The sequence below is a fragment of the Centruroides vittatus genome, unplaced genomic scaffold, assembly GCF_030686945.1.
Source record: "Centruroides vittatus isolate TY-2023 unplaced genomic scaffold, ASM3068694v2 contig_18, whole genome shotgun sequence".
Lineage (NCBI taxonomy): Eukaryota > Metazoa > Arthropoda > Arachnida > Scorpiones > Buthidae > Centruroides > Centruroides vittatus.
Genome location: NW_027121101.1, coordinates 6932796 through 6945258, shown reverse-complemented (window position 1 = coordinate 6945258; position 12463 = coordinate 6932796).

The following is a 12463-nucleotide window of genomic DNA, read 5'->3' as shown; positions in this document are numbered from 1 at the left end:
TTATAATTATCGAAAAAACAGGATGTTTGTTTTTGCTATAAAACTTTAACCTTGTAAAAGCACTTGTTATATCTTTAATGTTTGCAAAATATTGTCTAATATTATACAGATAAAAGAGACTGGGGAATTTTGAAATATAATTATTCATCATTTATGATATCAGTTAACCTTATTCATGGAGGAGATAAAAATAGACTTTTGATTTTGTTTCTACGTGGATTATTGCTACTTTCTTGCATGCAAAATATTAATAATGAACATAGAAAAGGTCAAGTTATTTTTTCAAAATTTTTTTTATTTCCTCTATGCATATTAGATTAATCAAATAGCTAAATGAAAATCATTATAGACTATGTTTATTATGTATTGGGAAATATCTTGTAATAATTAACCCGCTGGGTGCCATCTATTTGGCATTTTTGACACAGATCCAAGTACAGACAAGAATATTAACAACTTTCAAAAATTTATTCGAAAATTTTCGTAGTTTGTAATTGACCCAGGTGCCAAAATATCATCTCGAATTACAGGACAAACAGAAGAGAAAGTGAATAAATGACTCCATTAAAATATAGAACACACAAAAACAATAATAATAAATTACAATGTTAACAGTAAATTAATTCTCTATAATTCAAACTCGGGCAGCGTAATTTTAATGGAAAAAGAGAGGAAAAAAAGAAAAACAAAATTAAAAAAAAATCCTTAATCACCTCACAATGAACTTTATATACGCCTACATTTATAAAAGAAAAATCGAAAGAAAATTACGAATAACTTCGGTAATTATCTCAGTTATAATTACATCAATATTATCAAATTTAAAAAATAATAATAAAATTTTTATAATTTACGTGTTTAACGAGTTGTTTAAAAAATCAACACGAACGTGTTCTGCATATATTAATTTCGAGTACGTTACACCAAGTAAAAATTAAAAAATAAAATAAAAATAAAAATAAAAAAAACGCATCTTCTTTGTCTATAGATTGAGAATGAATTATGCAAATTTAATTAAGATAAGCTAACAATCCATTAAATAAGTAGGCGTGGTTATTAGAATAGCAACAGTTAAGAAAATAGTGGAATTATATTTATAACGATACCACCCACCAGATGGCGCTGTTCACGACATTGATTTCTACAAAACACGCTACCTCAGCAATAAATATTTACTTCTCTTGTTTGGTTTCATGTGGATGAAAGGAGGAAAATAAAAAAAAATAAAAATAAATAAAAAAATCTCGATCCGAGAAACACTTTCAAATACTCGTTAAGCATTTAAATTATCACGAAATATATAACATTAATTACATTTCAACTAAACACTTCTCTGTCAAAAGGAAGGAACTCCTCATTCGTTTTACTCCTTTAAAACGTAATATATTTGAAAATTAAACAGTTTGTTATTATTATTTTTTGTAAATTCGTAAACAAAACGGTTTAACAAATATTATAATCACTCGAATCCTCATCTTTTAAATCAATTTAAAAAAATAAATAAATAAATAATTTGCGTAATTGCTTCCATTTAAATATATTTAAGTCATTTATTATATTTAATTATTTCGAAGAGGTAACAATTAATAATCTATTTCAATTTTAAAAAGGAATAGATTATTAATTGTTACCTTTTGAAAACAATTAAATGTGATTATTTATTAATTTTATTTATTTATTGGAGAACTTTTAAAAACTTTTTTTTAAACAGTAACCTAATAAATTTACTTGTCTTATTTTTAAAAAAAGTTTCCAAAATTCTGTTAATTAACTAGTCTATTACTTTTCGTAAATTACACAATGCTTAACCGATTATTAATTATTATGCTGGTAAAAGTTCAAAATCAATTATTCTACAGCGTTTTAAATGCATCCTACCATCCGAAATAAGATTTTGACCCGCATATTATTAAATCTCATCGATCTAAAATAATATACATCCTATATGATAATTAAGAACGTAAAATATAATTATATACAGTATTTATGATAGGGTTTTAAATTCTTCGACGATTAGGGCCTATCCCCTGTTACTCTCTGTAAAATTATGCAATTTAAAAACGGATAGACGAAAGAAAAACGATGAATTTTAAATAATTCTTCTAGTATCATATGAGAGAATAAGTTCCGTAATTGTTTAGCATACACGACAGGATGTAGTGTACACGCTCTTTTCTATTTTATCCGTCAAAACGGACAACACTAAAACATTAGTCGTAATATCAGTTTTTCTAGTTGAAATAACTTTCTAATCAATAACACTATTTGAAAAAGGGCAGGACCGAACGAAAATAAAAAAAAGTAGAAGGGGGAATAACACACTATTAAGGTTAATATTACATAAACTTGCAATACCCCCACTGTCACGAAAGCTTTACGTGATAACTACACAGAATCGGAAATAAATGTGATGTTAAAGGAAGAAAAAAATATTAAAAAAAAACCATTAAGTAGCTATTCGATAAGCTGATAGTTACAGTATATATGAGATTGTGCAGATTGTGCAGTAATTACGAGTGCGTAATACTCTCGAGAGTACTTAGGAGATTCCGATTCTTGAGTATATGGAAAACTTTAGTCCCCCCCTTTTTTGTGTAATTGTGTAGATTGATTTTGGCAGATGTTGAAAAAATACTAAGGAAAGGTATTGATAGTGTCAGTGGATTGTAGATAATGGTCTTTGCAGTCGATTTGTGCCTTGAAGATGATAAACTGCTCTAGAGTTAAAGGAGATTCTAAATAACGGTTAAAAGTGTAATGAGATTACGGATCAACTTTACTCTACCGAACTTTTGATAAATTAAATAATATTTTTCCTTTTAATGAGTTCTTTAAGTCGTTAAAGTTTTATTGGTCCGTCGTGCATTATACAACTTTATCCCGGATACTGCAAGGAATTGAATTTTATGAAATATTTCAAAAAGTCACACTCGCTATTTTCTATTGGATTATCGCCTTTGCCTACTTTAGTAATTATCTAAAACCTTTTAACCTATTTATTTTACGCGGAACAAACTTGTACATAATTTAATTAAATATAAATAAATTCAAAATGTAAACAGGTTTTCGCGAAAAGATTTTTTTTTTCCTAAAATGAAATTTTAAACTTAAATAATCGATTAATTTGAATCGATTTAACGGTCCTAATCTTCATTCCACGAAAGTATAAAGGCATAATATGCTTCTAAGGTGACATATTTCTATCATGTGCAAGCGGCAACTATATCTCTGCCACTCTGAAGTGTGTCACCATAGGAGAGATCTACTCCACGATTAATCTAATTTATCGTAAGTGTGACTTGCCGTACTACTATATAAAAGAAACAAAGACGTAAACGTTGCACTCTGTTCTATTAAAATAGTTTAAATAATTTGTAGATACAAAGGTGACGTAAATATTAATAAAACAAATGCATTTTTATTTATTTCGAAAATAAAAGAAGAAAGAAAAGAACACATTTCAAATTATAAATATTCTCCAAACTGAAAAATACACTACGAAATGACGAAATAAATCAATAGTAAGTACTCAATCACGAAAGAATCTCTCCTAATTCAATTTATTCAGGCGAAAAAAAACTAGTTTTCAATTATATAAAAGTTAGTTTTATAAATATTTAATCTTTAGTAAACTTTCTTGTGATTTTCGAATCGTTTATATAAATTTAAAATGTAAATAATAAATAAGCTTCCTATTTTATATTTACATTAATTTTCGAAGATATCTCTGGTAGAAATGGTTCCGTTTCTTTAGTTTTTATGTCTGAATGTAGCCTAATTCACGTGGCTGGAATTACTTGACGTCATTTAGGTGATTCTTCTACTATAGAAAGGAACACTTCTGCCATGTTTTGATAGTAGTTGATGACAAAAGAACAGAAAAGACCAAAGAAATAGATAGATCGATTAACTGAGGACATGAAACAGTGTGATGTGGTTTCTGCCTAGAAAACAACACAAAGTAGTAGAATACGGACGAGAGAGCAGACCCCAAATAATTTGGGAAAACGCCAATAACACGAAAAAAATAAATAAATAAATAAAACAGGTGGTCCCAACGATTTTATTGTACGGTATTACAGCATTCTGATAAGTGCGTGCAAATCGTGTGTATGTGTGAATCGTGTCGCTACCTTTAAAAAACCCGACAATTAAATATAATTTTAAATAAAAATTCATTAAGATTTTAACACATAAAATATTTAATATTTATATCACTTTTTGCAGGTCCTTGAAAATTAAGATTTTTATCTGTTAAGAAATGAAGTAGAGACTTGTATATCAAGGAAGGTCAAGGAAGTTACCTTCAAGATCGGCTACGAAAATAATATTCTGAGCACATTTTAAAACGACATCACTAAAAAATTTCTGAATTAATATTCTGTGCTTATAATAATTATTATAAATTTGTGATTAATGCAAATAATGTGTTCAAGGTTTTTAAAGATGCGCCTGTTGAAAATTAAATAATAAATGGGTCACCACATAAACATTCTGATTTTTGATTTTTCGAATATAAAATTATACTTTTTAAATATTTTTTAAGTAATTGTTTTAGAACAGACCTTGTCTGTGACACCTATAATAATTTTTCATTTAGAAAAAAAAAAGAAATACATATATATGAAGCATAAAACCGGAGCAAATGCTAGATTTATTACCAATTAAGATAAGACCAAGGGTGGATTTACTATATAAACCTTAGGCCTTATCTCTAGGGTTTTTTTTTATCATTGATAACATTATATTCCTTTCTGTATCAAAAATTATGCAATAAACCTCTCTCTTAAAAATAAAATTCTTTATAATTTTAAACATTTAAACCTATTTCTTAAATTTTTTTTCATTTATAAATAACATTTATCATATTTAAAAATAATTTAATAAATTCATTTTTTACAAATCTTGTTTTTTTAAAACTGTTATATAATTCAATTATAAATAATTTATTGTGATAAGAGTGAAGTTATTTTGTAAAGATTTTTTTATAGTTTAAAAATAAGGTTATTGCCAACAATCAGGGAGCAGATTTGGAAAGAAAGCGGATCTCCAACATGATCCACGTCATAAAGGATTCTTGGAAATTCCAAGTTGCTTTAAGATAATGAAATTCCATCCAACACATCAATCATCTTGTCAAAGAAGAGGGCCAAGCTATTAAATTTTTAAGAAGAGGTTTATTATTATAATTATTTATACTTTTGGGTTCAAGTATATAAATTTCTTACGTTTCCTCCTGCATTAATAAAACTAGTTTTATTTTTAAAAGATGAACTTTGCACGAGTTTTAAGGACTTTGTAATAGAAAAAAAGTATGAATCCAGCTTAAAAATATAAGGTAGAAACCGATAATTTTTTATGCATACAATTATAAAATACAGTTTCGAGAATGGATATGCAAAAATATTACAAGTTGGCTTTAAAATTTCTAGAAAATAAAAGGAAAAAAAAGTATTATTTTTCATCGGGTGTCCTCTTTTAGAAGTCTATCTCGGATGTCATCCTGTCAAACTTTTTATTATGGCCATCGCTTTGGATCAATGCTGTAATTCACATATTAAGGAATTCCAAAACTGCTTAAACTCGAGACGGTATTAGAGCGAAAAAAACAATCTTATTTTGCACACAGCTAATCCAGAAACATGTTTCCAATTGATTCGATCCCACGAGTACACGCTCGACTGCACCTTCGACGCGTTGACTTTATTATTATATTCTTTAACACGAAAGACACACACCATTGCAGTCAAGGAAGTCATTCAACGTTAAAACCTTATAAATTTTAAAACTCATTAAAAATTTCCCATTTAAATCCTCACTCGTTTAATAATTAACCATCATAAAAAAAGCGTTATCAATGAAATTTCACATCATTTGTCATGTTATTCATAATTCATGAATACTACTTTTATAAGGCTAAACCGTTTAACTAAATAACAAATATCTGCACGAGTAACAATCATCCCAAAGAGGATCGTTATCATCATAAATATTTTAGAGAGGAGTCGCAAAAATTAGAAAGATTCCCTCTTCCTTTACAAGGTGGATTCATCCCGCTCCAATAAATTTTTTTTTTTTTTTATTCCAAAATTAGAGTTAGTGCAAAATAATTTTAAGTTGTGTTTTTATTTTACATGTTTTTTTTTTCTTCTCCCCTAATTTTTTTCGTGGAATAACTCGGTGCGATACTCATTACACATTCCTTTTTATGGGTTGGTGCGTTGATAAAAACTACTATCTTCATGAAATTTTAAAAACGAATCAAGATTTTATAAATATTAAATATCTCTTTTAATGCATTAGCAACTAACCTTATGCCAATTAATTTATTTTTACATTCACAATTTATCTACCTTTTTACTTCCTTATCTCCAACAAGGAATATTTTTTTTTGGTACGTGTTTGTACATATATTTTTAATGGATACGGAACTTTACAAATGTGTATCCAAATCGTTAAATGCATAATTTCCTTTTTGTTTCTCAAATAATTAAGGAATTCAGCTCCGTTGCCCAGTTAAGAACGAAAAAAAAGTAAAATAAATAAATTTTTCCAGTTATTGGAAGCTGGACCTCCCAAGAGCTAGCGAAAAAGAATCACCCGCTTAGAGTAAAGATTAGCGAATCTGGCTAAAGTAACTGTAAAATTTGGGTAAAAGTAAAGCTCCTAGTGATATTTATCTCTTAAACTTTTACTATAAATCTTAATTTAATTGCAATTTTTGTTTCCTTTTCTAAACAACTCGTTCTTATTGGAGCTTGAAAGCGACTAGACGGAAAATGACGTTTATAAAAATAATTTTAGCAATTTAAACTCATTTAAATCGTAATTAGAATTATTTAATGTTCGTTTAATCGTCTAAGCAACGTTTTTCATCTTATAAAAAATTAATGCAAAGCGAAAGACGATCGTCTTTCTCCGAATTTACCTCTAGTTTAAAAAAAACATAAGCCTATATATATATATATATATATTTTAATGGTTCGCATTGTAATTTCTAATAAATACAATGAACTAACACGGCTCTTACTTTCTTTATCAAACTAATAATTTAAACAACTTATAAATAAGCAAGAGCATAACAATAAACTTTTGCATGTTGCTACACATGAACAAGATTATGAATCATTTAAAAGTCGTTGCTTTTAGAGAATGGTTTGCTTTATTGTCATCGAGGAGACACGAAAATATGTGTAATCATAGCTCTTCTGACCACCTTGGACGAATACTAATAAAGTAGAAATGGGAAAAATACAATCGATTTTTTTATAGTTAAAAAAAAGTAGAGTTACAGCATTATATCATTAGAATTTTTTCATTATTAATAGACCTGTAGCGGATGAGATTGTAACCTATTATTATAAACTAATATTTTTCTGTTAGTTTCTTTTTTAAAAAAATAAAAATGCGCCTAACTCTCTGAATTTTTCTAAAAAAATTGTTATAATTAAATATTTCGCTTAAACATAAACAGATTTATTTGTTTAATTATGATTATTTTAATTAAAATTATAAATTTAATACAAGAAAATTGTAGATATTAATTTAATTAGAGGTTTAGTGAATGGTTGTTCGGAGGAATATAACAGAAATGAGATTTTAGAAGCTCAAATGCTCTATTGAATTAATACGAGAATAATATAAACTCGATGGTTCAGTACGGGCTTAAAATAAATAAGAGATAAAAGTGCAAAGGTCCAAGTAAATTTCCAGTAGACTTAGGCCCACATTAAACTTGTTTTTGAACTGTTTTTTTTTTATTTTTTTTAATATAAAGTTGTTGAGTTGTTGGACCAAATAAGTTCAAAAACACGTAATTAGTGGAAAGAAGTCAAATCTGGTCGACCAATTCTTTATTGCCAATTATATTTTCTAAAAATAGATCATTGAATGGGACTAAAACCACTCGGGTCTGATAAAATAAAATATATAAAAAAATAAAAAAAAGCTGAAAAGAACCGGAAGAAGTAAAACAATCGAAAATATTCATTAATTTACTTTAGGAAAATTAAAAATCCAATTTAATAAGGTTATCGAGCAAGTACTTAATAATCTCTTCAGAATTCATTAGCAGTAGTTAATAAGCGAAATGTCAAAACAAACGTATTAATTAATTCAGTTTTTTCGGTAAATATAAATCATTTAATTTTTCTTTACGGCTATTTTGGTTTACCTGCCAATGGAACCAAGCGACTTAATCTCTCTTCCTAATGTCAATTTCTACGTGGCACCGAGTTAAGAATTATTAATAATATGCCGAGTGACATTTATTGCCACAGACCGTGCAGCTGTATCCGGACCTAAAAAACCATAGATCTACGCATTAGACCTCGTTTTAACCAGGTGTTAGAACCGCATAAATATTTATGTACTGTACATACCCCGTTACCATACTCGACTCATTTCTTCATTATATCGCTCTAATCCGGAAATTTGTTCGCTACGTTGGAGAATTTTAAAGGGCGTACGGTATATTTATATATATATTCCTGCATTGTATGTCATTTAAATAAGATTAACTTATTATTCTTTGATATTTTGGCATAATAGTTGCTGTGGCAACCAACTGTCTCGCGGACAAGATGCACTTAGCGAATGTATCATTAATCTCGAAACAAAATATCAGATAGCCGACAAATTTGTATTCATAACAAATCGTCGCAGTTTGTAGCCATTTCTAACTACCTTTTTTAATTTTCTAGATAATTAGATTGAGTCCAACAATTACAATAGTAATCTCCAAATTCTCCGTATTGCGCTATAAGCAACGTTTAAAATTAATGTTTACAATTAATTCGGCGTACGAGATAAAAATTTATGACGTGATGAGTTTCTCCATCGAAGAAAGTAAAAAAACACAACACGATATATTCTGATAATTTGATGATTTTTCGACGGCGATACGATCTTTCCATTATGATGGATTTTATCGGATCTATTATGAAGGTCGAGTTCAAATCAATTTTTTATGTGTGGCGGTTGTTAATGTAAATGCAGCAGTCGCCCATTACATATGCAACGGAGCGATCGGGCATTAAGAATCGTCGATACTTTTCGGAAGTAAATTCCTATCCGTAACGAGAAGCCATTTTTATAAGTTGGAAAAGGCATATTTGGTTATTTCCATCATCACGTGACAATACGCCGTATAGCTGGGTTACGGAAAAAGTAACCCTTCTAGGAAACGCTGCAAAGACCATAAACAAACAGAAATTAGTAGCCCCTCCATGTTAATTTTCCTTTTCCCCCGCATACTTCCCCTTCGTGGAACTATCTGTTCGAACAATAAACACAGCACCTGGACACATTACGTACCCTGGACACGTGTCATCGCGTGCAATGCCTATCAGAAAATATAATGTATAGCTCATATTTAGTTCTCCGTAGCCGATAGTGCTGGACGCAGATGGGGCGATAATCGATGGATGGCAGAAACACAGCCTTACATCACGTATTTTCGTGCCATATTCTAAATCTCCCTTTCTGTAACAGTTGACGGCTGTTGTGTACCTGTAGCTGCGATGAAAGGTCAGCGATCGAATCAGGATACACACACTACCGATAAAAAATTTTTCCAGATAAGTGAATAGAGGATCGTTATATGCAAATTTGGCGCCCAACGGCCATTCGAACACATCCGAGCGCATTAACTTAAACAGACTTAATCATTCAGGTCAGTAATTCTTCGCGGCTCGTCTTTAAACGATGACCCGGCCGAACCACTATTTTTAATTAAAATAACACGTTTTCAAGCGCTCAAAATCGTTTTTAACTTAGGTATTAGGAGCGCCAACGTACAACGCAGCCAGTCAAAACCCCCACCGACACCGCCACTTGTTCATTTTTCACACGTAATCTACTTCGATTCCATCATTAAAATCCTGTTTATTCAAAACTAAAAAGCCGTTTCCCGTAATTTAAAAACTTTAAATATGATTTAGACGATTCTACAAAGGCCCAAGACCGACATATTCGAAAAAATATCTGATTTACGAGCCTGGAATATTATTACAAAACGTTCAAACACGTTCACCTTATTTATTACGTTATTAAATAGCCTACCACGAAAATATAAATATAATATTATATTTAAACGATTAAATAATAAATTCTTATAATTTACCACGAATAATATAGACTAAAAATAGAGTAAGTCCGGCCGTCATCACAGGCTTAAGCCGCTATCCGGTTCACAGGTTAAAGCGTAAACTACATTTTAGTTTTGTGCTCGAAGCGGTACAAAGAGTTAATTTTGTGTAACAATTATTGTTACCGTTTAACAGCGGATCCTTTAATGAATAAGTAAAAATGAAAATTCTTTACATCGCCCCGAAAATAATATGTAGAATTAATATTTAAATGTGTTTACTTTAATATTTATTACGGCGCAAAACCGGAAAGAATTATCTCTTTATGGGGGAAACCCGATAATAACCTCATTTGCATCATAAACGCCATATTCAACTCTTGTATAATATAATCACAAATCCATTCGTCTTTGAATGAACGAGGATCTGATAGAGCCGCATTATCGTCTACGTAGATGTGCCATCGTTTCCTCTTTATAAATAATTACATTTTCGGCAATTGATGCCTACCGGCTAACAAATCCGACCCATTACACTTTTCGACTTAAAAAAATCCTCTAGTAAATTTATTTTTAAATATCGTTAATAGTTGACGTGCCGGATAATTAATTACCTTTTTCTTTTTTTTAAAAAAATAATATTCTAATTAAAAATTTTCAAACTTTATCTTCGGTTTTAATTAACATTTATAAAAGTTTAAAAATCGAATAGTTTCTAATTAATATTCTCGAAATGTATTTTGAAAATTATTTATGAAATTTTCATTTGCAAAACAGTTTTTTTAATCATTCTATACATTTCTGAATAGATTGCGCTCATTTAGACGTTCCGTTTCTAAATCACAATCATCACGCACGCCAACCAAAATAAAAAATAAAAAAAATTGTTACGTTAATATCGTAACCTAACAACGCATTAATAACAACCGTAACGTTTTCCAGCAATAAGTGCAATATATAAGATATGATTAAAATATCCAAACTCTTATTGGTTAATTAAAAAGTCGTTAATTTCAAAATGACCAATAATTTCGTCGTAAAGAAGCGTTACGATTTTTAAAAAATAATTTAATTATCATTAACTGTTTAAATCTAAATTACATTAATTGAAATGCGTTTTTTTAAAAATTAATTTTACTACAGAACGGTATAATATATATATTTTTAAATAAAATTTCACTTTATTTTTATATTTTTAAAGGATAAAAAGACCATTTACTGTTTTTTTCTTTCATTTTACATTTAAATATCTTCGGAATTATTTTATTTATTTTTTAAAAAATAATATATTTATTTGCAAAGTTCTTGATGATTTTTTCGAAAAATCATTTACCATGTTTTTTTTTTATTAGATGAAATATTTTAATATAACTCTTAAATTTGTAAACAAGTTTTTCAAAACTTTAACCTAGAAACGCAATTTTTATATTTTTATTTTTAAATCCTTTGGAGAATTACATTTTTATATTTTTAGGAATAAAGAAAAAAAGAAATTAAGTAGTCGACGGTGCATGTTTTTTTTTTCTTTTCAGAACTACATCGGCAGTTAATTAGCAAACATACAAGACCATTGGATTTACATGTTTTGTAGACCATCAAGGTCATTCAGTTTTCATGGACAGTTAATGGAGACTTAAAATCTCGAGACCATTTGGTCCAGTTTTATATATATGACAGAGTTAGACAAGTAAAGGTTTTCATCACGATAAAATCTACCATTTTGGTATTGGTTTCAAGGAGGACGATAGCAAAATCTCCAAGGATGTATATAAAATCACAATATATCTTCTCTTTATATAATCTGCAGGCGTCTAAGTCGCCACTTAACCATTTTAACCGCACTTTACACGTATTACAATAAAACGGTTTACCTTAAAATTACGATAAAGGAAATTCTCGTAAACCTTAATAACGTAACAATTTATTTAAATTAAATTCGCTCGGACGATTGTGAAGATAGAAGTAGGAAAAAAAAAAACACTAAGGGAGCAACAGTTTACGGCGTTTTAAAGCGAAAAGATAGTAAAAAACGGGATTGGCTTTAAAAAAAAAGTTGGAAGAAATAAAATTCGTCCATTGTCTACTTGTAAAGCATTTTTCTATTGGAAGAGGAAATCACGTGGGAATGGTTGATGGCCGTTGCAAAGGCTCTAGAGAGATCGTATTAAAACTGTAATGAGAGTAACTCATAAATGATGGCAAAGTCATAACTGTATCGTTTATCGCTTCGACCTTGCCGAACCGAGGGATAAAATACGGTTAGCGTTCTTAGAAAACAACTGCAAATAAAGACGGTTAATTCCGTTCGATGAGTTACACGAGCGGTGATAGTCCCAATGTGACTTGTAACTGTTAACTTCATTAATGCTTGTAGTA